This window comes from Pteropus medius, unplaced genomic scaffold (assembly GCF_902729225.1).
Source record: "Pteropus medius unplaced genomic scaffold, Ma_sr-lr_union100, whole genome shotgun sequence".
Classification (NCBI taxonomy): Eukaryota; Metazoa; Chordata; class Mammalia; order Chiroptera; family Pteropodidae; genus Pteropus; species Pteropus medius.
In genome coordinates, this window is record NW_024349800.1 from 48,959,554 (window position 1) to 48,985,157 (window position 25,604).

Consider the following 25,604-nt stretch of genomic DNA (forward strand, 5'->3'; position numbering starts at 1 on the left):
AAACTTTGTTTTTAGAAACTATGGAGCAAGAAATTAAGATTCTTAAGAGTAAATGGACTAAAAATCATAAAGATCACTATGCCAAATAAAATGCATCCGTTTGTCATCTTCACCCAGATTCAGTTAAGGAAGGAAGATAGTTTCTCTAAAAACACTGATGAGGACGGTGGCGTTCTTAACCATTAAATCAACCTTCCTTTAATTATGTTTGGTTAGGCACATTCTATGATTAACTATATTCAGTGAAATAAGAAGAGCTGATTGTCAGGTCAGGAAAGGATAACTGCAAACGTTCTGGAAATAGCGAGGGTGAGTCAAGGACACCAGGATAGAGCTGTTGTCACCTACCCATGTGTTGCAAAAGTGACATCTTGAGTTCATTACTACTAGATGTCATGATATAGTATGGTGTTAGGGTTTGTTAAAATGTATACCTTGCTTATTATTTCCATAAACAAAGACCACTTCATTGCTCTCATTTATGCAGGAATCTCCTTGTAAAGCTGTACTTACCCTAATATGCTGGTTATAGCTTCTGTTTATAAAGCTAAATTGAAACACATGTTGTACAAATAAAGTTTGAGGGGGGAAATCCTGGCTCTTTTAAAATAATGATGATCAAGATTTTGTTGGTCAAGTACTGTCCCATCAGTTATTACACCTAAGAGACACAGCCTTGAGAACCACCGACTTCCTTTGAATAGTCACAGCTCTAGAAGATGTGTGAAATGGAGCCTTCCCTCCAGGAGGCCAGCGGAAGGTGAAGGGGAGCCTCTGCAGTGCGGCCTGGGGCCTCACTGAAAGCAAATGGTGTTTTCCTGCTACCACCACCTTCTCTAAAAATTCACCAATGTTTTTACAGAAAGAATCTGGAGTGTGGGGTTTCCTCTGTTGCTCTAACATTGTATTCTTAATGAGTCCAATAAGAAGCTGAGCTTAGTTAAATATGCAATTGTTTTACAAATCATATTGAATCACAACTTCAAGCATCTCTGGGTTGTGATTTTTACCCACATCTACTAATACAAACCTTGTGCCAGACTTTTATCCAAGAGCCCAACAAAACAAATTAAAATAACGGTGAGTTTTATTTAAGCATGTACAGAACAAATATGAACATCATTTACTTGACCACATCTCCAGTATGTCTCTATAATTTAAAGGTAGATAAAGCATTTATATAAATAGTTTATATAGCTTTTTGAAAGAAATAGAAAAACACAGATTTAAAGTGGTAGTCGACATAGTGGATATCTCTGATGTTGCTATCTGTCACGTTCTCTTTTCCTGAGAAGCCCCTCTCTCTTCTAGTCCCCAACCCAAGGCCCCGATCCCCTCCAATCCCCCCAATCCTTATATCTCCTGATGAAGCTGCCTATTCCTATCCCCTGGGAACAGCTGATGGGTGCAGGGAGAGGCCAGTTTTTCCCTCAAGATTTGTGAACTTGGGGGCCAAATGTAGGCCAGTCCCTTTGCAGAGACAAAAACAAAAACAAAAACAAACTGTCACTAGCCATATTTCTCATACATGAAAGAGGCTAAGCTATCGTGTGAGAAAATAAAGCCAACACACCGAGAGAAGCAGAGAGGAGAGGAGAGAGAATCCCGATACCATTCACATCCTTAGTCTCTGTGGTTCTCGGGCCAACTGTGTCCTGCTCCTATTGTGGTTTGGTTATTCAACTTTCTCCTGGCTTTGGAAAGCTAATAAATTGCAATACATGCTTAAGCTGGTTTGAAGTGGTTTTCCTTCACTTATAACCAACATTTTCTCTTGTAAAATATTAAACTAACAGATGATAACCGTGGAAAATCAAAATCTGCAGAATTCCATGCTAATGAGAGACTTTCATCTCTGGGTTATTTGAATACTCGTTACACACTATGAAATGCCAGGCCCTAATCAGAACCTAAAAAAGGACTTTTAGGACAAAGATGATCTGCGTGCCTCCACACATGCCAGATGCACACTTTGCTAAATCGATCTGCCTGCAGCTCCAGGCTCTGGCTGCAGTTAGGTTATTTCCCTGGACTTACTGCTTCCCATCCCGGTGGACCTGAAACAGCACAGTAAACCACAATGGGCCTTAGATGGATACCCCCAAAACCTCACCCAACGAACAAAAAGATAGTAGAGATGCCAATGCTAAAGGCAGAAAAATCCATAGCAGCATGCCATGTGAATACATGAAATGTTTTGCAAGTTCGTAAGGCAACTTAAAAACTGCACAAAAATGGTGATCTACTAGCTATAGAAATAAATTTTTTTTTTTGCAAAGAGTTTACATGTTTTGGTTTTTCCATATGATATGCTAAATGTAGGCGCTACAGAAAGCAACAGGTTTGCACAGCTTTGGCAAGTGTATATGAAAGTGCTGAGCGCAGAACCAGGCATGAAGAAAGCGCTTAATAAATGTTAGTTTCACTTCTCTTGCTCCTTCCAGACTGTTGGTCTGATATCTCCATTACCATGCTGTTCCTCCTACTATTAAAGTTATACCCTATCCTTTCCTCTCCAGGTTGCTTTGCATCATGGAGTTTAGAGATTCTCCCCAGGTGGTTCTGTGTGCGAGGACAGAAGGGAAAGGCATTCTAGAAGCACATAACACCTTTGCACCCACCCAACCACCCACGAGCAAGTTACATGGCTCACACTCCCTGGCGCCCATGGCAACTAGGCAATTGGTTACTTCCAAGTTATTTCAGCCACCTGGCACCAAATCCTCATCACCCAGAGACAATCACAAACCACAGGTGTTAAAATAGAGAATGGAGCCTACAAGACTCTCTCCTTGAAGTAATCAGGGACCTCTGATTAGCATATTGATGTTATCTGCAGAACCTAAAGGGCATCTAGGAACTCTAGAAAAAATGAGCCATATCCCTCCATATTCCACTGGGATGGAACTGGCTAGAGAGATAGTTCCCATGGAGAAAATGAGCTCCGAGAAGCAGAGTGACTACTGCACCTTTCTCCCAGCCTTGAAAGCCCTCACCTGTCTACATGGGCCTGGTATTCAAGTCCCTTTGAGGTATTCTTTCCAACCTCATTTTTCCACTACCCCTGTAGACACAGCCTAACTGCAGCAGGTGCCCATACTCCATCATGTTACTCCATCATGTCTACTCTGCCACTCGATCCTGAATGCCCAGCATCCCCCAACCCATGTCCCCCAATTCTACCTGTTTTTTAAAGTTCCATTCAGATGCCATGTCCTCCCATAAGATCTCCTTGATCTCACCCTCTGATGTAATGGTGTCTCCTCCGAAATCCTACAGGTCTTTATCTACACCCTTTATATGATAACATGTCATTGTTTCCCTTGTGTTTTAAAGTTATTTACATATATGCTCTTATCATTTTCTGATTGAGTTCCTTAGGAGCAGTAACTTTAATTCATTTTTGTATTCCCGGTACCCAGTATGGTGCCTAACACAAAAACAGGCACCCAATAAATATTTGATGAACAAACATACAAATGTCTGTATGAAAGAATGACTACACATGCTTGCCAGTAATGGGTTTGACAAGCAGACTTCCCTAGTAGAAACAACAGAGGTCTATGTAAATTATTAACTTGACTTTCCATTATAGAGCAATCGGTGGAAATCTGGGCAGAATAAGCCATTAAGCCTTGGATTCAGAGCATCCCCTGGAATAAAAAGAAAACTCAAGTTCGAACATTTAACTTTGAGAGATCAAATCCTACAGAAAGGTAAGAGCAATTTTTTTTTTTTTGCCATTTCTGATAAATTTCCAAACAACACACCATGTGCTATCACTAAGTCAATACTCATTATGATTTAGCTACTAGTATAAGACACTTTGATAAACACAATAAGGAAAAAAATTGCAAGAACCAGTCTCCCAACTCAAAAAGGCAGATGAGAAAAGTTAGTTTCTTCTCCTTCAATAAGAGATCCTATAAGACAGTACATGATCAATTGTCAAAAGCTAAAAACCTCAACAGCTGTTTCTGTGTACCGAGAATGAATTCATCGCACTCTTTCCTGGCATTAGGCTTTTACAAGAGAGGAGATAAAGCAGGAGAGTAATAGGTATTCCAAGATGAAAAATGCAAAACTTCTAAAAGTGGTAAAAGGGGAAGAGGCTCTGGCTTTCCCAGCTTGCATGATGTTAAACAGCAAGCTTTGGATGTTTTCCAAAGAAGACAGTTCTACCTCTTCCATATTTCAGACTACCTAGTTCAAAAACACTGGGACAGAGGACCAATACCAGATCTGAGATGCAAGTGTGGCATAACATTTGTGAACACCAGAAGCTGAAGCATGGATAAATGGAGCCTTGCTATTCAGACCAACAGCATCAGCTTCACCTGGGGAATACTTAAACTCTTAGGTGACTTGTATGCATATTAGAGTTTGAGAAGCGCTTAAAGTTAAAGCACTGGTGTTTAAGGAAAAGAACATGAATCCAAAGATGAAGATAGACCTGAGAAGCAATGGACTGAGACACCCATCCTGTATTAAACAGGAGAACAGAGGCACTGTGATGTTTACACTGGGCGAGGACAGTGGAAGATACCTTAGATGTTTAGGATTTAAAAATAAATATCTACGGCATATTCCGAAAACTTAAGAGTTAAATGGAGGAAAGGATCACGGTGGAAACTGGAGAGTACAATAAGGTATTACTCAAACATTCTTACAACTGGCCACAGCAGTATGCTATGGAGGAGCCAGAGAAAGGGGGCAGGCGGAGAGAGCTGGCATTGCTGAGACTGTCTCCTTTGGGTCAATGATATTGGCGAAATTGTGCCATAGTTATAATGACATAAATGAAAGGTAAATAAAAACATAGACTGTTAAAGGTCAAAAGGACCCTTTAGAGGTATGGTCCAGTGGTTGTTACTACCCTGTATTCAGAGAACTAGGGATCATGTGTGTGTCTTAAGAGAATGTGTCTTAAGAGCAGCTACTATTCTGTTTTGTATACTGGGTACTGGGAGAAAGATTTCATTTGCATAAAGGTTTCCAGCATATTAAAAATAAAGTTTGTAACCACTGATTCTAACTAACACCCACACTTCACAGATTTACAGATGGAGAAACTGAGATAAGGGAAGTGAACTGTCTAATGTGTATAGCTAATTAGTCATAGGGCTGAAACCAAAACCCATGACTGCTGATTCCTACATCAATGCCTTTTTTCACTATATCATTCTGCTATATCCAAATTTCCTTTGAAAACGCGTGTCACTTACTAAATGAGGTCTGTGTGAATCAAAAAGGAAATGTACGATCCAAAGAGGAGGGAGTTATGAAGAGTAGGAAGATTCATATGACGAAGAACATATTGTATTAAAAGCTCCAAAAATGAAAAAAACTATAAATGTTGGACTTAGCATAACTAGTGAGTGGGTAGCTTTGTTATTTTAGAACTTTACTAAGTATAGAAGTGCTGACGTCCAGATTTAGAAGAACTATAAATTGAGTTAGACTTTATCATTGACTTGGGCTAGACTTTATCATTGACTTGGGTTCTTTAACTTCTAAACTAATAACAGGTTTAAGAAAGACCAATTGGCGACCATTTGCATAAGTTTTGTGCTTATGAACAGAAATCGTGACATTTCACGATGCATAAATGATGATGAAAGTATCGAAGCCTCCTAGCAAGTTGCAATTCTCCAGGGAAGCTATTAACAGCTTAACATTTCTGGTTCAACTTACTGAAAAAAGTTTTTATACTGAATACGCATGAAAGAATGCAATTAAGATAGCAAACTAGGTTGAGCCCTTTAGTTTCCTGGGTTTCTTGGGCCTATTACTTACTGAATCAAATATTGGTAGGTGTACAAGAAAGCTTGTACAACAATCCAAAACAGGTTTCACAAACTATGTTAAACAAACTATGTTTAAAAACAATATAACAGAAAAACAAACAAACAAAAAAACAACAACAAAAACCTTGCAAAGCCTCAATAGAGTAAACCAAGCTTTTCCCTCAGATAAACCATGGCTGGACCCATGATTGCCTAAGCAGCCTGGACAACATACGTTAAGATTTTTAAAATTTTCTTCTGTCTTTAATTACTTCTTTTGTCCTTCCATACTGAATATACTTTTGGGGCCAACCTCAGGATTTAATCATTCATTCATTCTACAAACATGTAATAATGCCCCACTATGTCTTAGGCACCACCTAGAAGGCACTAGAAACACATGGCCTCAAAACCTTCGCAGTCAAGTAGGAAAAATAAACAAGTAAGCTGACCATTAGGTTAGGTTAAAATTGTAGAGATAAGATTAGAAAAAAGGTGTGTTAGAAGAGGGGGGTAAACTATGGCAGGGCAAAGAAGGAGTGCTAAAGAGAAGGCGAACCTGGTTGTCTCATATGGCTTTTCAAAAAGAACATAATGTTTTCAGTTGGGAAAAATCCAAGTGCTCTAAAGGAATAAAAAGTATAAGGTAGTGGAAGAAAGAGAGAATAGCACATGGAAAGACAACAAAGTACAGAGGCACACAGCACATTCATGGCACTATTCAGGAAGGCTAAAAAAATAGTGGATACTAGGGGGGAGCAGTGAAAGCTGAAGCTGGGCAAGTTTAAGGGCCCGACTGTAAACAACCTCGATGCATTTAAGCTAAGGAGCTTGTTTTATGGGCAAGAGAAAAGGGATCAGATTGTTTTAGAAAGAGTATTCTAACAGCTTGGGAGGGATGGACTGAAGGACGGCAAGGCTGACTGTGGGCGGGGGAGGGCGGTCTACAGCAGTCCAGAGCAGAGTGAGAAGGATATTCCCATAGAAAGGCAACTCGGTGCAGTCAGAGCCCAAGCAGAGTGAGGAGGGTGTCCACACAAAAGAAAGGCAGTAGCAACAACAGGACACTGGTTACAAACAGGGGGATGCATATAGTATATACTACTCGTGTAACTCATCGTAGTTTATTTGTTCATTTTTTTTCTTTTTTGGCATGGGTAAACAGAAGGTGACTGTTGGACCCTTTTTATATGGAGGCTCCTGTCTTTCCATTCTAGGAAATTATCTTCTATTTTTTCTTTGAAATGTTTGTCCATTTTGTTTTCTTTATTCTTTTCCTCTAGAAGCCTAGTTTGTTAGGTATTGGACTTCTGGATTTGATTTTTTTTTTTCCTTTTATTTTCTTATGTCTCCACTGGTTCTCTTTGCTTTTTTTGATTCTTCTTTCTGGGGGATATCTTTGACTTTATCTTCAATATTTCCACTGAATTTTTAAATTCTGCTATCATTTTTAGGATATTCTGGGTTTTTTTTAAATTTTAATTATTGAATTTTAATTTTGTATTTTAATTATTTTCTCTTGAGTTCCTTCTTTTTTTACATTGGAGGCTTTCCTCAAAAGCCTATCTAACTATATATTATAATAATATATTAAGGATAACCAGAACTGGATTTCTCACTTTCGGAGATGGAAGTTACAAATATGTCTAAAGAGAGAAATAGAACAAATCCAGCGTACTGAACTGGAATTGGAGGTATCAATATGAACATGGTTGTTGAACATACACAGATAGATAAAGAAATAATATTGAGCATCAAAGTAAACAATAATGGTAACTGACTATAATCCATTAAATAACATGTGAAGCCTTGAGTTCATACTGCTATAAACAAATAAATTTAAAGTTTATTGAAAAATAGGATATTTAGAAAGTTTCAGGGGATCTCCAGACAAAATACCAATTACAAAGGGGACGAAAAGTAAGTTTATAGTGGACAGCCTTACAGACACCACCTTGAACAAATTTTTAAGGTGAATACTTAGTCGGTAATCAGTGAAACAGACAGACTGTGTCACTTACAAGGGGAATGAGAAGAACACAGCAGCACCTCTGTGATACGCCTGCCACGTATGCATAAAAAGAATCCAGTCATGATGGATATCAGGCAAACCCACACTGAGAGGCATTTTTATAAAACTGGTTTATAATATTCAGAAATGTTGTGAATGTTAAGGAAAAACTGAGGAACCATTACAGATTGAAGAGACAAAACAACTGAATGTAACACATTCTAAACAAAATTCTGCTAAGAAAATCATTAGGGCAATTGGTAAAATTTGAATGAAGCCTTAGAATTGGATGGTAGTATTATATTAATGTCAATTTCCTGATTTTTACGGCTATATTATGATTATGTAGGAGAACATACTTATTTATAAGAAATACACTACAGTATTTAGAGGTGAAGGGTATCACATCAGCAACTTTCTCTCAAATGATTTTAAGAAGTGCTTTGTACTGTTCTTATATTCCTATTATAAATGTAAAATTGTTTCAAAATTTTTTAAAAAGAAGAGAATTAAAAGACCAGACCATATAAACGCTCTATAGAGAAGCTGGAATATTACATCGGAAACCCACATGCTTTAAAGTTTTATGGTACATATTTATACTTAATTACATAATAAAATACGTATAATTCTCAAATCATAACATGAGTTTAGTAACTTCTGCAAATACTGCTATTTTCCCCCAAATTAAGGAATCTTGCCAGGTTTGATTATAGCTACCTACCTGGAATGGCTGATCTCCACCTTATCCTGGAGTCAAGATCTGATGCCTAAAGTAGTCAAACCTAGGTTAGCAGTGCTTCTTATACAAAAGTGCTTAAGAAGGCTTATTTCTGTCTGGGTGCTACACCTAAATGTATATCAATAACAACCCTTTAAGATAAATCTATTATCATCTCTGTCTTGCAGGCTTAAAAATTTCTGAGATAATACAAAAGGCCCAGTCTTTGACTAGTGAGTGGAGCACTGGAAACAAACTCAGTCTCTCCTCTAACTCACAGCCCATGCTTTTCCCACTGAAATCCAGTAGCTGGCTACACACAAGGCACCAGGCTATTCACTGTGGGAGAAACAAAAGTAAATGAGATATGTCCTCAGAGAAGTATTTCTGCCTTCTCCCCTTTATGCTATAGTTGGAATCTTCTGCCTCATACATCTTGCCATGACTTCCCCCATCCTAGTTTTTATCATGGGGTGAATTCAGGGAAACTATTTATTCTACCTTTTCCATCACTAAAGAGATGTTATAACAATTCTGAAGATTTAAAAAATGTGCCTTCGAATATAAAAGTAAAAAAGTTCTCTCTTAATGTACTGTGTTAAATGAGTTTACTGAGTTTATAATGAACTCTTAATCAGCTAAAAATGAAAAGAACAAATGATAGAGAAGGATATAAAGAAATGAGAATTACTTCTGAATAATTTGATGTTGGATAAGAAAGCCAAAGACAAATCCAGAAAATGTTAAGCGTTCTGGGACAGTGAACTGCTTACTCCTAGACTTTGAATGTTTCACTTGATGTAAGAGATCACCAAAGAAACTCTCAGAAATAATGGCCATGCCCCTGACTAGAAAAAAATGGGACTATTGCTCTCTGAAGAAGCAATGGGACCTTGACTTCAAGTATCTCTGTGAAGGTTATGGTATTCTTCTCACTTCAGTGATGGTTAAAAGAAACTGCTAGGTAAAAGCAGAGAGAAGAGAATAAGATGTCACTTTATTAAGTCAATAATGAATTCCCTTAACCAAGCTCATAATACAAAATATGATATGCTTAATATCATTTCTGCAATTCTGATTTATCCATCTGGAACACTGGTCTCAGTAGAATTCTGAGAAGCTTATATGTATTGAGCAAATTATCCCATAAAACAAATATTCTAAACTTCAAGATAGCATATAAGGAACCTCATTATTACTTTAAAAGCTTTATGGAAAAGGCAAAAGAAGGCTTGTTTGTAGATGATTCAAACATAATTTAGAAATTACTTTAATACAGGAACATATAGGCAAATTCAAGATGGCTATGTTTCTCGTTGTCAGTACTGTGTCAGGGAGGTTAGTGGCTTTGGTTTACCTCCAATTGGTCTCTCTTAAAAACACCAACTTGAATCTATTCCTGGAATTGCTCTGACCTCCCCTAGTATTTCATCCTCTCACACACAATAATACACAGGGAACAGTGGTAATATGTGAAATGAGTTCAAAGATCCCAAAGTGGAAGACATTGTTTTCCTGCATCCTACCTACTGTAACTGAAAACTGGGAATTTACTGGAATTGAGGATTTATTATGAGTCAGATGGTTGATAGCCTTTCCAACCAAAACATCTGCTCTACAAAGGCACAACTGCTATAATCCATTTCCTCTTGGATCTGGAGAATGACCAAGTTATAGCTTAGCCCTTTCCTTAAAGACACAGGGACTTGAAATGAGAAATGAAATAAAAGCAGACCTCTACATCACCTTCCAACTTCCACTACTTTCTTTGATGGTGTTAAAAATATAATATGAGAATTAACATAATTTTCGAACATTAAAAAAATTGCAATCAGCTCAGTGGAATAACCAAGAACTTTATCAGATCATTGGAATTTATAGCAGCACAGCTGAAACCAATTCTTTCTTTAGTATTTAAGGAAAGAAGGAACATGTATTACCCAAACACAGTGGGAAAAGGATTTGTTGTTCATTCATTCATTCATTCATTCATTCATTGTTTCAACAAATATTTACTGAGCACTGCTATGTGACAGTTTCTATTCTAGGAACAAGTGGTGAACAGGCTAGATAATGGCCTACCTCTTGGAGCTTACTTCTCAACAGGGAATAACAAACAACAAACAATAAGCCAAGTCATAAATAGTCTTCAAAGCACTACAGCTTTCCAATGGTCTATTTGTTACAACTGGCACCAAGGTTTTTCCAGCAACTATAAGTGATAAGATAGTTTATAGGGACCTTACTCGAGGGCAGTGGTTCAAATTCTGGTGTTTGTTAAAAAACCCAACCCCTGGAGATTATAATTCAGTAAGTGTGGGTGGGCCAAGGAATCTGAACATTTTTTTTAACCTACCAGGAGACTGAACTGCCCACCAGCCAGGTTTGCGGTCTATTGCCCTAGAGTACTGACCTCCAAACATCTAAAATCATATCCCATCAGTAAAAAAATGTTTGAATTCCACATCAATATGTCTACATGTATTTCCTCATAAGCTATATACATGAACTCTGTACTAACACATTATGAACACCATAAAGCATGTACAAACAGTAGAAATTCTAAAAGGGTGAGCTAAAAACAAATACAGTACAAACAAAAATTTTCCCCCAACTGGGGTGGCTGCCTGCACAGACTGCAGCTTACTACTTGCTATATGGGGCACACTAGGAGGCCTACAGGCTCCTCGTATGGACCAGGGCCTTGCAGGACACCAGTCCTGTCCAAAACATCCATGAAATATTTGGCCCATGGCAAAAAGTCCTTGAAATTTGGTCCCATCCAAAATGTCCATGAGCATATTTGGTCCACACCAAATGGTCCTCAATATCGGGTCCTGACCCAAACATCCATTAGAAAATGTCCCTGGGTTCAAAGGGCCCATCATGGTTATTTCTACTTTTGGTTTATAAGATTAATACATCAAAAATACTATCTTGTTTTATTGGTCCAATGATTCTGTTGTGGCTGTACTGCCAATAATAACCCTTCTTGCTTTAGTAGCCTAGCACATGGGGTTAGGGAGATGGTCGGGGTTCAAATTTTTCAGAACGAGATTTATATTAACTATGGACCAAGCGTCTCCATAGGCATTTTGGACAGGATCAAATTTCAAAGACCTCTTGGGATGAACCACGGTCATTTTGGACAGGACCAAATGACCACTAATCAGACCATGGAGAAGGACAACCACAAGGGTGGTCCTCTGAATCACAGCCTGGGAAGACACACTCCGTGTCAGCCCTCACTGAGTTCCATAAACTTACAGAAACATCAGTCTAGCACAGGTGAGAGAATTAGCAGAAGAGCATTAGATTATAATCATCTCAGTGACAGGTATTTGGGAGACCCTGCTTCACTCTACCTGCTAATTCATATCTGCCAGTCCTTGTTAATATACATTAAGTATGGAAAATCCGGACCTGGAAAAAACATAACCTCAGCCCAAGGTTCAGCAGCTGTAATGTTCTTGTGTCAGTTGTTGGAAGCACATGAATGTGTCCGTGCATGTTACGTCCCAGGCAATGTAGTGTAGTAGAAAAATCACAGGCTTTGGATTTAGACAGACTAGTGAGATGTCATGGCTCCACTGCTGCTTACTTGCTATGTCAAGCTAGCTGGGTAACTTATTTAAAACCTAGATGTGCCTCCGTTTCCTCAACTATATAATAGGAAGAGTAATAAAACTTTTGTCAGTAACAAATATAAAGGGTAGCCACCACTATGGCCACCATCGTTGTCATTGTTACCCTAAGTCACCTTGGAATATCTGATCCACGTGTTCCCTGTACCCTGAGCCTGGCCCATTTCCCTGGATTGATACCTGTCGGTTGTGTGTATAAACTCTTTGTTGGCAAATCCTGGCCTGTCTGTGCAGAATCGATTTCTTGTTTAGTCTCTCCTGACCATGATGAATGAGTGGCACCACACTGGTGATGTTATAAGCCACTCCCTGCTTTGCTAGACCTACACACAGCCCCTTGGCTTTGAACTCAATGTTACACCTCATGGACCAATAGCCTCCATCTGCCCTTTTACTTGGCAACTAACTTCCTGGCTGTTTTCTCTCTGCTGACACAAAATCTCAACAAGTAATAGCTTTTCTCTTCAAGTCATAGTCTCCTCTCTAGTGTCTTCTTATTTGAAACCATTTGAGTTTGAGATTAGAAGGCTCTACTCAAATGATCTACTCACAATTGCAGGAATGGCCGTACACTATACCCATAAAGAGAGTATTTCAACCAATAGGACTTAAAAGTCAGGCAGCCATCTTAATGAAAATCAAGCCTCTTAAAGATTTTCCAACTGTAGATTACTAAGGGAAAAAAAATAAAAACAATTAAGAATCTACCCAAAAGAATTTAGAAAAAGAGCAAAGAAGTGATATCAAACTAAAATGAGAAAAGACAAAAAATAAAAGAGCAGAAAAGACATAAATAAGCTAAGTACCTGCAATCAATACAAAAGAGAAAAATTCATATTATTAAATCAAGACTATTAGTTAGAAAAGTTGGTTTTTTTTTTAAATTAGGGCATTAATAAATTTTAGTTATATGTTAATAAATTTAGTAACTAAATGGAAATGGGTAAAAATTCAAAATTACAAGAGGATAAAAGAGAGTTACCAGGAAATAGCAAGCTTGAATGGAGAATTTATAAGAACAAAAAGAAATATTAAGAATCATTGTTTTCAAAGATGCCTATAGCCAATGAGTTTGTTGTAAAATGTTTCTAAACTTCCCATATATAAGAATGGTTATGTTTTTCAGTCTACTTCCTAAGGAAAATATAGTTTTATTTTCCATAAACAGACAAGATATTCACAATGTTCTTTTTTTTTTTTTTGAGCATGGCTCTAATAACTAAATAAAAAAATCTTAATAAGTAAAATGTAAAACCACATTAAAATAATACTCCACTATGAACAAACAAAATTTACATTTAGACTACATGACTGGACACAAGGAAAACAACGTAACTCGTCACACGCAGAGGGGAACTGGAAGAACCACATCGTTATTGCAATAAGTGCTCACAGAAATCTAAAGTACCTTTTCAACCCTTTGGCAATGCAAACACAACAACCAGGTTATCAAGCTCTCACTAAGACACCTCAGGAGTTTATGTCATTGGTAAGCCTTTTGGGCTCAGAAACTTGATTCTGTTTGCACACCAACTGCAAGGCCATTGTCCAAGCACAAGTGATGTGCAACTGGAATACTAACTCATTAGTTTACTATGGGAAATTAACTAGGTGCTAAAACATGCCAAGTTCATATGGTTAGTGCATTCTTTCCCCATAATGTCAGTCTATTACTTTGTAATTGACAAATCACAGTCACAGGTCCCTAAGATCACTGCATTCTCTATGAGGCAGATTCATATGGGTTGCTAGGTGAACATGGAGTCAGGAGAAAGGGAGTTGGAGGAAATGATAAAGCCTAATACACTGATCTCATCCTAGGGATAACGTTGCCAGTGAGACCAGTGGGACATTAACAAGAGTGCTTAAAGCCTGTGAGCTACATCCTCCTGCAGTCATCTCCACTTTCGGATATTCAAAACTCACTTGATAACACATCTTTTATTTTGGATAATGCCGGAATAATTACTGCCAAAATTTGACTCTGTAACATTATTTTTTCTTGTTCTTTCCCTAGTTTTAGTTTGAAACATTCTTTCTTCGGATACATGCACAATTCAAACAGGTCTAATATTGCTCACTTGGGATCCGTTTGATCTCCCAAAGAGAGTATCACATGTTAATATCTTTATCCATTTATGTACTGGCTGCAACTTTCACAGGGTAATCTGATTCCCTTATCTCCTAGTTCTTAGGGAAGCAAGGTAGTAGTTACTTCACTGAATGGAGCAATAATGTGTGTGTTAGGAAAAGAATTAAAAAGTATAAACAAGGACGGATTAAAAAATATTTTATGTATGAAACTGTTCCATATCATTAAGTTAGAAAGTTATATAACTCGCCATCAATTTAAAATAACTAGTATTAACAAATGAATTCAGCAAAGTTGCAGGATAAAAATCCACGTGAAACTACTGCAAGCCAATGTACTATGGGGCCACAGCTAGAAAATGCATTGGAAGAGACCCCATTTATAATGCTGACAAAAAAATTCAGTAAGTGGGTATTAATTTAAATCAGAAAATTAGAGGCTTATTCAAAGATGACATAAAGTCTGACGGCAGAATTAAAGAACGATGAATAAATGTAGAAATATAACTTGCTCCATGCTGAGAAAACTAAATATAGTAAAGATGACAACATTCCCTAAATTATTATGTAGATTAAATAAAATACTGATTTTACAGATCTAAATATTGGTACTAAAACACATGTTTGAAAAGTAGAAAAAATACCAAAGGAAAATGCTGCAGTTATAATAGTGGTTTCAAACTATTAAATTTTAAATGATTACAAAAAAATTATTTTTAAAAGATAAGAATTAGTTGAAATTAAAAAAACTCAAAATAGAATTCATTCATAAATACATATAAAGGGTTAATACATGATAAGCCAGAAGCAATCCTACTGCAGAGGAAAACATACTAGTAAGTGACAGAAGAATGAACAGAAATGCAAAGAGCTAAGTTAGAGCCATACGCATAGCCTAGAGTGAAACTATATGTGGAAGATGGCAGAACAGTATATTTATTCCAACTATGGAAGAGACAGAACTTTATAACTGCCAAAAAAGTAAAATATTATCACAGACAAGATATTTTCAAATATAAAGAAAATTTCTGTTCCCTAAAACTATCAAATACACCAATATAATATTAAATATCTAAAGAACAGAGAGAGCAAAATAGCTAAATGTGACAAATGTGATATAAGGTCGCTATCCGTGGCAAAGAAATAGAGTCAATAACCAGATTTTACTTAAAAAAGAACACAAACCCTGGAAAAATATACTTGTCAAGGCAAAGGCAATGAAAGATCATTTTAAGGTATCATTGTGAAACTATTAACTTCGCAAAAATAAATTAAAATGACAGAAATCCAATTAGGCCAGAGTTGGAGTTCACAAAGCTCCCACCTATCTCTTCATTAGAAAATCTCGTACTTTCTGGTTATGTTTTTTGAGCCTTGACTGGTTACATGTAGTCAAGAACTCACTTTCTATGCATTCCAGTAAATGAATCTGCATTTTATTCTCTTGTCCTGTGGTGCTTTGCTGCCATCACAGATCTCTAACAACTATGGCGTCATCTTACTCTTCAAGATATCAATTACTGTAACCAGCCTCTTTCTGCCAGCTTGAATGCCTAGCCATTATCTGGTACTGTTATCTTTTTAGATTGACCATCCTACCCAATGAAACGGTTTCGTTTCCAAGGCAGGGTTCTGGGCCTGACCCATCCCCCAGAAAACTGAGACTTAATTAATCATGGAGATGATTTCCATAATGTTGGGAATACTATAAATTGTTCAAACCTTCCTGAATCAACTTGAAAATATGTAACAAACTGCGCTTATCCTTTGACCCAATTATTCTATTTGGGAGAATTACTACAAAGAAATAATGCAAAAGAAAACTACAGGAATTAATACTATGAGCTATTCATGGCAGCATGATTAGAAATAAGAAAAGAGAGAAGGGAAGGAGGGAGAGAGGGAGAGAAGGAGGGAGGGAAGGTGGAAAGTAAGAGAATTTGAATAACTAACAGTATGAGAAGGACTGATAAAACTATGAAATATTAACATAATTGAATGTTCAATGACCACTTAAAGATGGCAACTCTGTAAACCATACATACATGATAACAGTTTGAGGAATGGTACAGTGATATTGGAAGTGAAAGGGTTTGAGAATTATTTGCCTGAACCCCCAAGCTCACTCCAAAACCAAGACTATCTAGTATTTTTTCTGTACCTTTCGCTACCCTCACCCCCGCTAAAAAAGTTTTCCTTTATTTTTCACCATAGTTTAATTTTTTGTTTAGATAAACAATACCTAAAACTTGTTATAGCTTCTCTGCTTCTAAATGAGTGCCTAAACACATGCCAACATGTTTCCAAGCTTTGCACAAGTCACGCACAGTTCAATTTTTAAAACACTGGCATTCTGACAGAGGTCAGACATTCAACCTTGCTTACCCTGCTCACCTCGCTGTAAGGACTACTACCAAGTTCAAACCTATCCTGGCCCTGAACCAATGGGAATTTGGCTAGCATATCAGGAGCCTTTTCCCCAATCAGTGAACAATGCGGGGAGAAGCAATGAGTGCATGGAGTAGGAGAACAGATTCTACTTTGAATCCAATCTGAGTTTCAATCCAAACTCTACTTAATATCTGATTCTAACAAGTTTTTGACCTTTTTTGATCCTCAGATTTCTCGTCTACAAAAAGGGACACTAATATCTACTTCTCTGGACTCTTAGGAGCACAATATCTGCTCAATAAGTGAAATTTCTTAATTACTACTCTTAGTATTAGTATCCAGTATTCAATATACATTTAGTCCCTGAACTACCCATATGGGCCAGGGTTGGAGTTCACAAAGCTCCCACCTATCTCTGCACTCACTCTATGCAACCTTTAGTATATATGGTCAAAAGCATGACTGGTTCTCATGCTAATTACCTACTGAGACTAAAACCTCGTTCTGCACCTCAGATCACTTGACAAGGGTGCTAAATTCCTCACTCACAGAACTTGACCCTATTTATAAAATCTCTCACATTTCTGCAGAAACTCCCTCCTGACATTGCAACCCCTTGGAATGGAGTCCATAGAACGTTAGCATGATTCTCATGGTCTCTCTCTGGAATAATATAGTTGTTAGGCTGGTTCCCACTCTGCACAAGTCTTGATACTTTGTCTTCCTCATGAAGAGAACCCAAAAGCCCAAACAATTTATGACATTTCACAAGCCTACAGTACATTCATTCTTTGACTTAATGACATGAGTTAAAATCTGCAAATCTGTTAGTTTGACTTTATAGTTCTAGGTCTCCCCTCTGAAACTACAGAGAAAAATCCTCTGTTCTATAGGAAGTCCTTCAAATTATCTAAAATCAGAATACGTACCTTAAGTTGTCTATTTTCCTACATAAACAGCCCTAGTTCTTTAAACATACTTGGTAGAAACTCAGGTCCCTCATTATTCTAATCACCTTCCACTGGTTAGTTCTCCTTTTCGCCTACATGCATTTTAGGGCACAACACCTGGAATTACAGTACTTAAAACCCCGGAAACGGGTTTTGGAACTATCACCTCCTTTGTTCTAGAAAAAGCACTTCTATTAATGGAGTCTTGTATTACATGAGATGTTGACAACTTCTTCCCAAATCCTTTTCGTATGAATCCAAAATACCCTAAATCTTTTTTACATGAACAGTTCTAAATACTTCTCCCTATATCTTACATTTATTTGTATAGCTAACAGGTTGGGGTTTTTTTTTGTTTGTTTGTTTGTTTTTTTTAAGTGTAAGAGTGTGAAATAGAATATAATAATCACTGGACTACGAATCAGAAAAACTAACTTGTTTCCAATCATTCATTCATTCATTCAATAAGTATTTGTTGAGCACCCACTCTGTTGACGGGCCCTATGCTAGGTGTTAGAGCTATAATGATGGACATGTAGAGAGGAAGATGGGTAAACAAACCAACAACTACAATACATGTTATAAGGCTTTGTTAGAGGAAGTAAAGGGAATTTATTATGGGAGCATGGAGGAAATGCAGCTGACCCAGACTTAGTCTGGAAAGGCCTCCCACAGATATCCTGGCTTTGCCACTCCTAATGGGTGACTTAACTCCCAAAGCTTTCATTTCCTCGCCTATAAAATGAGAAGACTATGGAGGAAACCTGGTAATGCCCATCAAAATTACAAATGCATTTATCCTTCGACCTAGCAATATTACATCTGGGAATTTGTCTTACAAAAATACCAGCATGCACAGGAAATAATGCACATTCAAAGTAACCCACTTGCAGCACTATTATAAATAGCAAAAAATTTGAAACAAACCGTGTCTTATAGAGGATGATTAAGGAAGCTGATATATCCACATAATAAACTACTAGGCAACTGCGAAAATAATAGAAAAGAAAGCAGGAGTTATACAGTGGCACGAAAAGATTGCCAAGACACATTTGTTAAGTAAAAAAAAAAAATGCAGAGTAGTGTATACAGTATGCCACCTTCTGTATAAGAGTGAGTGAGAGAGAGGAGAGTTTGAGAAGCAGAGAGGAGAGAGAGAGAGCAAGAGAGAAGAGAGAGAGAGAGAGAAGAGAGAGAGTGTGTGTGTGTGTGTGTGTGTGTAAAGAAAATCCTGGAAGAATATAAGAAGCTGATAAAAGTGATGACCTAGAGCAGACTGTAAAGAATGGGATACAAAGAGATGGGGATGGGAGTAAGTTTTTTTCAATTATACCTGTCATATAAACATATTACCTACTAATTTACATTAATTTTAAGGTTGGACTACTTGATTTCTAAAGCTCTTCTACTCTTAACAATCTATAATTACATGACTTAACCTATGTTCAATTTGTAATAATATAGTCAAATATTCATGTGATTCTTTGTTTATTTGTAAGGATGCTTAAGTTTATAATTTTTTAAATTGAATCCTTAGGTCAGACCAACATGACTATCTTAAAACAATGAATTCCGCAGCTAAGACAATCTCCTCTTTCTATCTATATTTAGATATTTCAAGGCTTCTAACGTCATTGAAATTTAATAAAGATTTATTGAGTACCTACCCTGCAGGCCAGGAAGGGCTCCCTGTCCCTACTTTCTTATGCAAGTTCAACAGAAAATACTGTGAAACCATGAGCCAGTAACACCTAAGTATCAAGCATCCATTTAGTTAGAAGACTCTCTGTTAAAGGAACCAGTATTTTTTCACATCATTTTTAATCAAAGCAAGGTCCTGATTGACATAAGGCCCCATTTTAATTGTTTTATGGCTGGAAAACAAGAGGTTCTGATGGATACTAGAGCTAATGTGAAAGCAAACTGACTTTCCTATCTTTATATAAAATCTGAAACTTAACTATGGCCATGCCACCCTGAATGTGCCCGATCCCGTCTGATCTTGGAAGCTAAGCAGGGTCAGGCTTGGTTAGTATTTAGATGAGAGACCACCTTGAAATACCAGGTGCTGTAGGTGTTTAAAAAATATATATGAAATTTAAAAAAATAAATTTATAAGGGTAGCATAGCAAGGGGAAAATATGTATAGAAGGCTCAGGAATGAGGAAAATATCACATCATAGTAGATGAAAAACAATGATATCCAATATCCAATATTCATACAGCATTCGGCAGTTAAGAATATGTTTTCACATACCACATGATTCTTCCAAAACCCAGGAAAATAGAAAGCTAAATAGTGTTATCCTAATTTCATGGTGAGAAAATAGGTTCAGAAGCTGAGTAACTTACTCAGAATTACACTAATAGCAAATGGCAGATCTGGGCTTTAACCCTTGTCATCCCAGATAACAAAATCACTCTACTCTGTCATGCGCCCCTTGGTTAGCTATATATGTCATTTACACATGAATATGTCCAGAGGTAAACCAGAAGATATCTCTATCTTAAAGAATAGAGATCTGAAAGAAATATAATCCCCGTGGAGCAAACCCTGAACTAGAAGCATACCTATCTACTTCAAGTCCAAAATTAAATATTCTGATAGGTGATACCTTAGGAAAGACAGTAAGGACATGAAAACAACAGCTAAAATAGAAACTACAAGAGGTAATTAACTTTTCTCAAGGACCTGAGTTCTTTGTGCCAGATAGAAGCACTCTGTCATTTGGCCATCTCTTGATTACTATCTTTTACTCATGTATTAGGAGTTAAGAAGTTATAAGTAATTCTTGTTAACGAAGACAGGTAAAAATTATCCCAAGATTATCTCTGAACACTAGAGACTAAAATACCCTGCCTTACGTGTTATATCTGTGGCTCTGCCAACTCATCTGGGGACACCTTCAAATTCCCAAATCTTTCTATAAAATGATTCTAACTTATTAAACACATATACAGAGACAAATCAAAAATAAAACAAAACAAAAAAACACCACAGAGCTTAACAATGATAACTACTAGGTAATTTCAAAATAAAAATTATTGGCACTGAAAGTAATCTACTGTGACTAAATTTTTTAACAGTTTTTAACTATATTGTACTAAGTATAAAATCAGACCCAATGTGCCAATATGTAATAACTGGAATATTAGCCTTCTTACTCATAAGATTTGAAGTCAGAGGAACCAGACTGAAGTCTCAGCTGAGCTACGTACTACTAGTTATACATTAAAAGTGTTTCCTCTTTTGTAAAATAAGGCTAATAAAAATAACTATCCAGTTTTTTTTCTTCATAGGGTAGTTTATTGTAAACTTCAAATGTTAATTATAGATTTCATCATCTAGTATAATACCTAGAAATCTAACATTTGGGCCATGGCCCAAAATCTGATTGTGAAGAAATATCCAATAGAGTGTCTATGGCCATGCTACTCTGCAGAAGCCCAATCCCGTCTAATCTTAGAAGCTAAGCAGGGTTGGGCCTGGTTAGTACTTGAATGGGGGACCACCTAGGAAGACCGGGTGCTGTAGGCGGGGAAAAAATAAGTAAGTAAGTAAATAAATAAATAAATAATGCAGATAAATAAATAAATAAATAAATAAATAATGCGAAAATTAGTCCCTGAAGCTGTATTTTAAAATTACTTAGCAATTATCAGGGAATTTGTTAAATTCACTTCAGGGCCTCCTGCATTTAGAATGGTGATTGGAAGTTAAAGATGGTCAAGACATACTTGTTAAGTGGAAAAATATATCTGGTTCACAGTGATTTTCCCTTTTGTATTGAGATATGTGTTATTTCTCCATAGGTTTGAGTCTCCGGCTTTCTTTCCTTCTAGGCGCAATATCTGAGGTGTGGGTTTGATCAGAACCATCACAGCCCAGTGCCAACGATGGGTATTCAGCAAGTACGCATAACAGGAATGAAGATGGGATCTCTCCTCACTGCTTCCCAGACTTGGGCCTGGAATGTGGAATGATATTTTGACTATTTAACAATCTTTGCCCCTTTTGTTTTAAAAAAAAAGGAAGGAAAGAAGGTAGGAAGGAAGAGAAAGAGGGAGGGAGGAGGAAGGAAGAAGGGAGTAAGGGGAGAAAGAAGCTGAATTCATTAATTTTTGATAACCTAGTAGGACAGGCGCTGTTCTAGACACTTGGGGTACAACAACACTAAAAGAAAGAAGCTGCCTTTTCTCTTAGTGCTTAAGATTTGTCCTATCAAGGAAGATAGACACACACACGTGAGCATAGCCTGTTTGTCAAAGGTTATAAAGTGGCTGCAGAATCAGACAAGGTGGTACTAAAATTACAGTGAGTACAGAAATTATTTTTCCAACGTGGCCCTGAAGATCCAGAGGGCAACTTAGGAATGAAACATTTAACTGCTTCCTTTAGAGCAGTGGCTCTCAAGGTTAGCTGTACATTGAAATCACCTTGAGAGTTCTAACAGCTATAAGTGCCTGGGTTCCCTCCCCAGCATTCTGATTTAATTGGTCTGGAGTATAACCTAGGCATTGGGAGGTTTTGAAGCTCCCCATGTACAGCCAAGGTTGAGCACCACTGCCTTAGAGCAGCTAGGAGTTAAATAACACTCTGTCCTACAAAAGTCTCTCACTTGGGAGAACAGAATCGCAGAAGCCCAACTGCAGAGGATCCTAACAGTAAGCTTTAAGGCAATCGCTGGAGCCCTGCCATACAGAACTATTGTAGTCACTACCTTATACACCCAAATGGCAAGTTTCAGTGGAATACTAGTCATTTATTATCCTAAACATCTAGATGAGAAAAAGCTAGAAGAAAACAAACAAAATAGAGAATCTTTTAAGTACTAGTGAATAATTACATGGTACATATTCTGTTTTCTGAGAATTTTCTTAAACATTTTTTATTTGTAATGTTATAGAAAAATCAGAAAATACAAACAGAAGAAAAACATCACCCACAGTCTATATGTATATAAGTCATACCTTTTTCCTGTGTGCATACACACACACACACACACACACACACACACACACACACACGATTTAAAGCTTTATACAAAGTAACAGGCTATTTTTAGTTAACAATATTTTGTGATGGAGACTGTCAATTAAGATGACAGATTAAACTGCAGAAAGCAATAGCGATGAGAAGTAAATTCCCATTTGCTTCTTCACAGTGAGAAATGCCACGGGGAAGATAGAGGTACTAAGTTCTGAGGAAGCTGAGGTCAGAGGCAGGGCTGAAAAGAGCTGTATTGATTCAGTCTGTAGAAGGTTGCAGAAGAGTAAGAGCCCTCCTATGATTTCAGGCCTAAGAAACTTTATGTACTCCACAGCCTCAGCTTCCAGCGATTCATCAAAATTCTAGTTTAATTTTCCTAAAGTATCCAGCGACTTCTGCCTCAAGAAAGTACATGCTTATGCCCTGGATCTCACTACAGGCCCACAGTCTCTTCCCAGATTCTGAGATGGCTGTTTGTTCTATGACCTTAGTTCTTTGATAGATTCATGAAAATCTGTCTGTTCAGCTTTTTTCTTGTGGTAAGGATGGTACTTATATATGAGCACCTAGAGTGTAAGCAGCCAGGCTTCATCCCCAGGCAAGAAACCAAAAATTTATTCTCTGGAGTAAAGACCTACTGACACTGGCATCTGAGGATCTCCCAAAGAAAAAGACGGCTCACTGCCTGATATCCCCATAGGTTAAATCCTCAATCAACAAGCTCCCTCCACACACACACACACACACACACACACACACACACACACACACATCTCCCCTTTCTTTCAAACACACAAACACACAGCTTCTATTCAGCCCTTTAGTATCCTCTTAAATATAAAAGAAATAATACAAAAAAAGAACTCAAGAGAAAACAGAATATCTAAATAAAAACCCAGAATATCTTAAAAATATGATAGCAACATTTTAAAATTCAAGATAAAGTCAAAGAAGTCCCCCAGACAGAAGAATCAAAAAAGCAAAGAGAACCAGGGGAGACATAAGAAAATAAAAAGAAAAAAAAAATCAAATCCATAGTCCAATATCCAACAAACTGGGGTTCTAGAGAAAAAGAACAAAGAAAATGGAATGAAAAAAAGATTCAGAGAAAAAATAAAATTTCTTAGAACTGAAAGACAGGAGCCTCCATATAGAAAGGGTCCAATAGTCACTTTCTGTTTATCCATGCCAAAAAAAGAAAAAAATGAACAGGCAAATAAACTATAATGAACTATATGTGTAGTTTTTTCCTTTAAACAGCAAGGTTGATCTCTGCTAATTAAGATTTTCATAAGTTGATATTAAAATCAATTTTGCATTCTGGAGAAAAATGTATCAGGAGATAGCTGAAACATGGTGGCAGAGCAGAGGAAAACCAGGTCAAGGTAAATGTTTCTTTTTCCTAATTTAGAAGGTAGGTAGGTGATTAAAAGTTGACTTAATATGAAGCCATTAGAATCAATTCAAGAAACTATGTTGGAGTCAAGGAAGAATCATTTATTGGAAATTCATAAGAGCACTTTAATAAACACTTTTTTGACATTATTAATTTGAAGAGGGAAAAAGTACATCTTAAATTCCTATACTGCTATTTTCTGCATAAGTTTTACAGTAGTTATATAACAATCACAGGACTAGGAAAAAAAACTAAGGTTCTTGAAAACATCTTTCAACCTTCTCCTTCCTTCAGACAAAAGAACACCTCAACTGGCCACAAGAGTAACTATTTGCCATGTGAGACTTCAAAAAAAATGTTAACCCTGAAACAGGTGTCCACATACATTAAGTAAGTATTTATAGATAAACTTGTCCACCTGAAAAGTGAAAACTGTAACATGTTTACTTTAGGGTCTAAATAAATTCACTGTGGTTAATAAATAATAACATGAAATTAATTTAAGAAGGAAGAAAAAAAGACTGTTCTATGAACTCAAAAGGGTTATTTGGTTTTTAAAACCCATGTCAAGTCTATCCCTGCACTTAGGGACTATGTCAACGTGTTATAACACTGGATCATACCCTATTCTTAGATATGAGCTTCACGCAGATATATTCAAAATACTTCCATTTGTCTAAGCTCTAAATCATTTTTTTTTTTTTTTGCACTTGGGCATATCCTATCTACAATTTACAGATGGACAAGCTCATTTGAAAATTGACTAATTAAAATATATTGATCATAAAATATGTACTGTTATCTTTTTTCCTTAACACATCCTAAAGCTAATCTTAGTTGAAAATGTGTATGTACTTATCCTTGTACAGCATAAGACAAGAATATAATTCAATGAAACCTTTACAAAATGTCAGATTAATTACATTTTTTCAGTGCAGATGGATTTAAGGAAATCATCTCTGAAAACAGTACTTCATTTAAAGTAAAATAAAGACATACTCTTCCCTGATAAGTCAATGTGTAGGGATGCCAAAATATTAAAACTGCCATATACTAAAGATGCTATGATATGAATTTTTAAAGTAAATAACGAACGGCTTGTGATGATCTTAAAGCGATGCCTTAGAAATGCTAAGGTTCTCTTTGCGGAGTCCAACAGGAAGGATCTACAACACGATACACAAGAAATAAACTCCCAGTCATTGGGGCTAAAAATCTAGAATTCTAGAGGAATCATTAATACATGACTGAAGTAAAATGTTAAATATTCGTTCATTTACCTAACATTTATTAAGTACGTGCAATATGTAAGTTTTCAACTATATCTGTCTCTGAAAGTCAAGTTGGTATGAAATTAATCAGACCAGCAAATTTTACCTTTCCCTCAACACAGGTCAGCATGACATTTCTCTAAAATGACTTCTTTATGAGGTTTTGAAATTCAGTGCCATAAAAGTCAGATGCATAAATCACTTCTAAAGAATACATTAGTAACATACCATACACTGTGCGATGACTTCATGTTTTGGTGGACTTAAAAAGATTTACTGTTACTTGAGTTAAACATTAACAAAGATAAAACACACACACACACACACACACACACACACACACACATTTATCT

At 36.8% G+C, this 25,604-nt stretch overlaps 1 protein-coding gene, 1 long non-coding RNA gene and 2 pseudogenes across 10 annotated transcripts in view; 3 read left to right on the forward strand and 1 right to left on the reverse strand.

The window, feature by feature from the left end:
- The window catches only part of BABAM2 (BRISC and BRCA1 A complex member 2), a 343,218-nt gene that overhangs the window by 168,833 nt on the left and 148,781 nt on the right, over positions 1 to 25,604 (reverse strand). The window lies entirely within an intron of this gene.
- On the forward strand, positions 3,621 to 21,602 carry LOC120621826 (uncharacterized). 2 transcript variants are annotated; one of them, XR_005658309.1, is made up of 3 exons: positions 3,621 to 3,716; positions 4,199 to 4,649; positions 21,408 to 21,602. It is a non-coding gene; the product is annotated as an uncharacterized LOC120621826 (long non-coding RNA). The 2 variants fall into 2 exon arrangements; XR_005658308.1 differs by lacking the exon at positions 21,408 to 21,602 and having other exon boundaries at positions 4,199 to 4,839.
- Positions 19,553 to 19,671, forward strand: LOC120622379 (uncharacterized; annotated as a pseudogene).
- LOC120622453 (uncharacterized) lies at positions 21,014 to 21,132 on the forward strand (annotated as a pseudogene).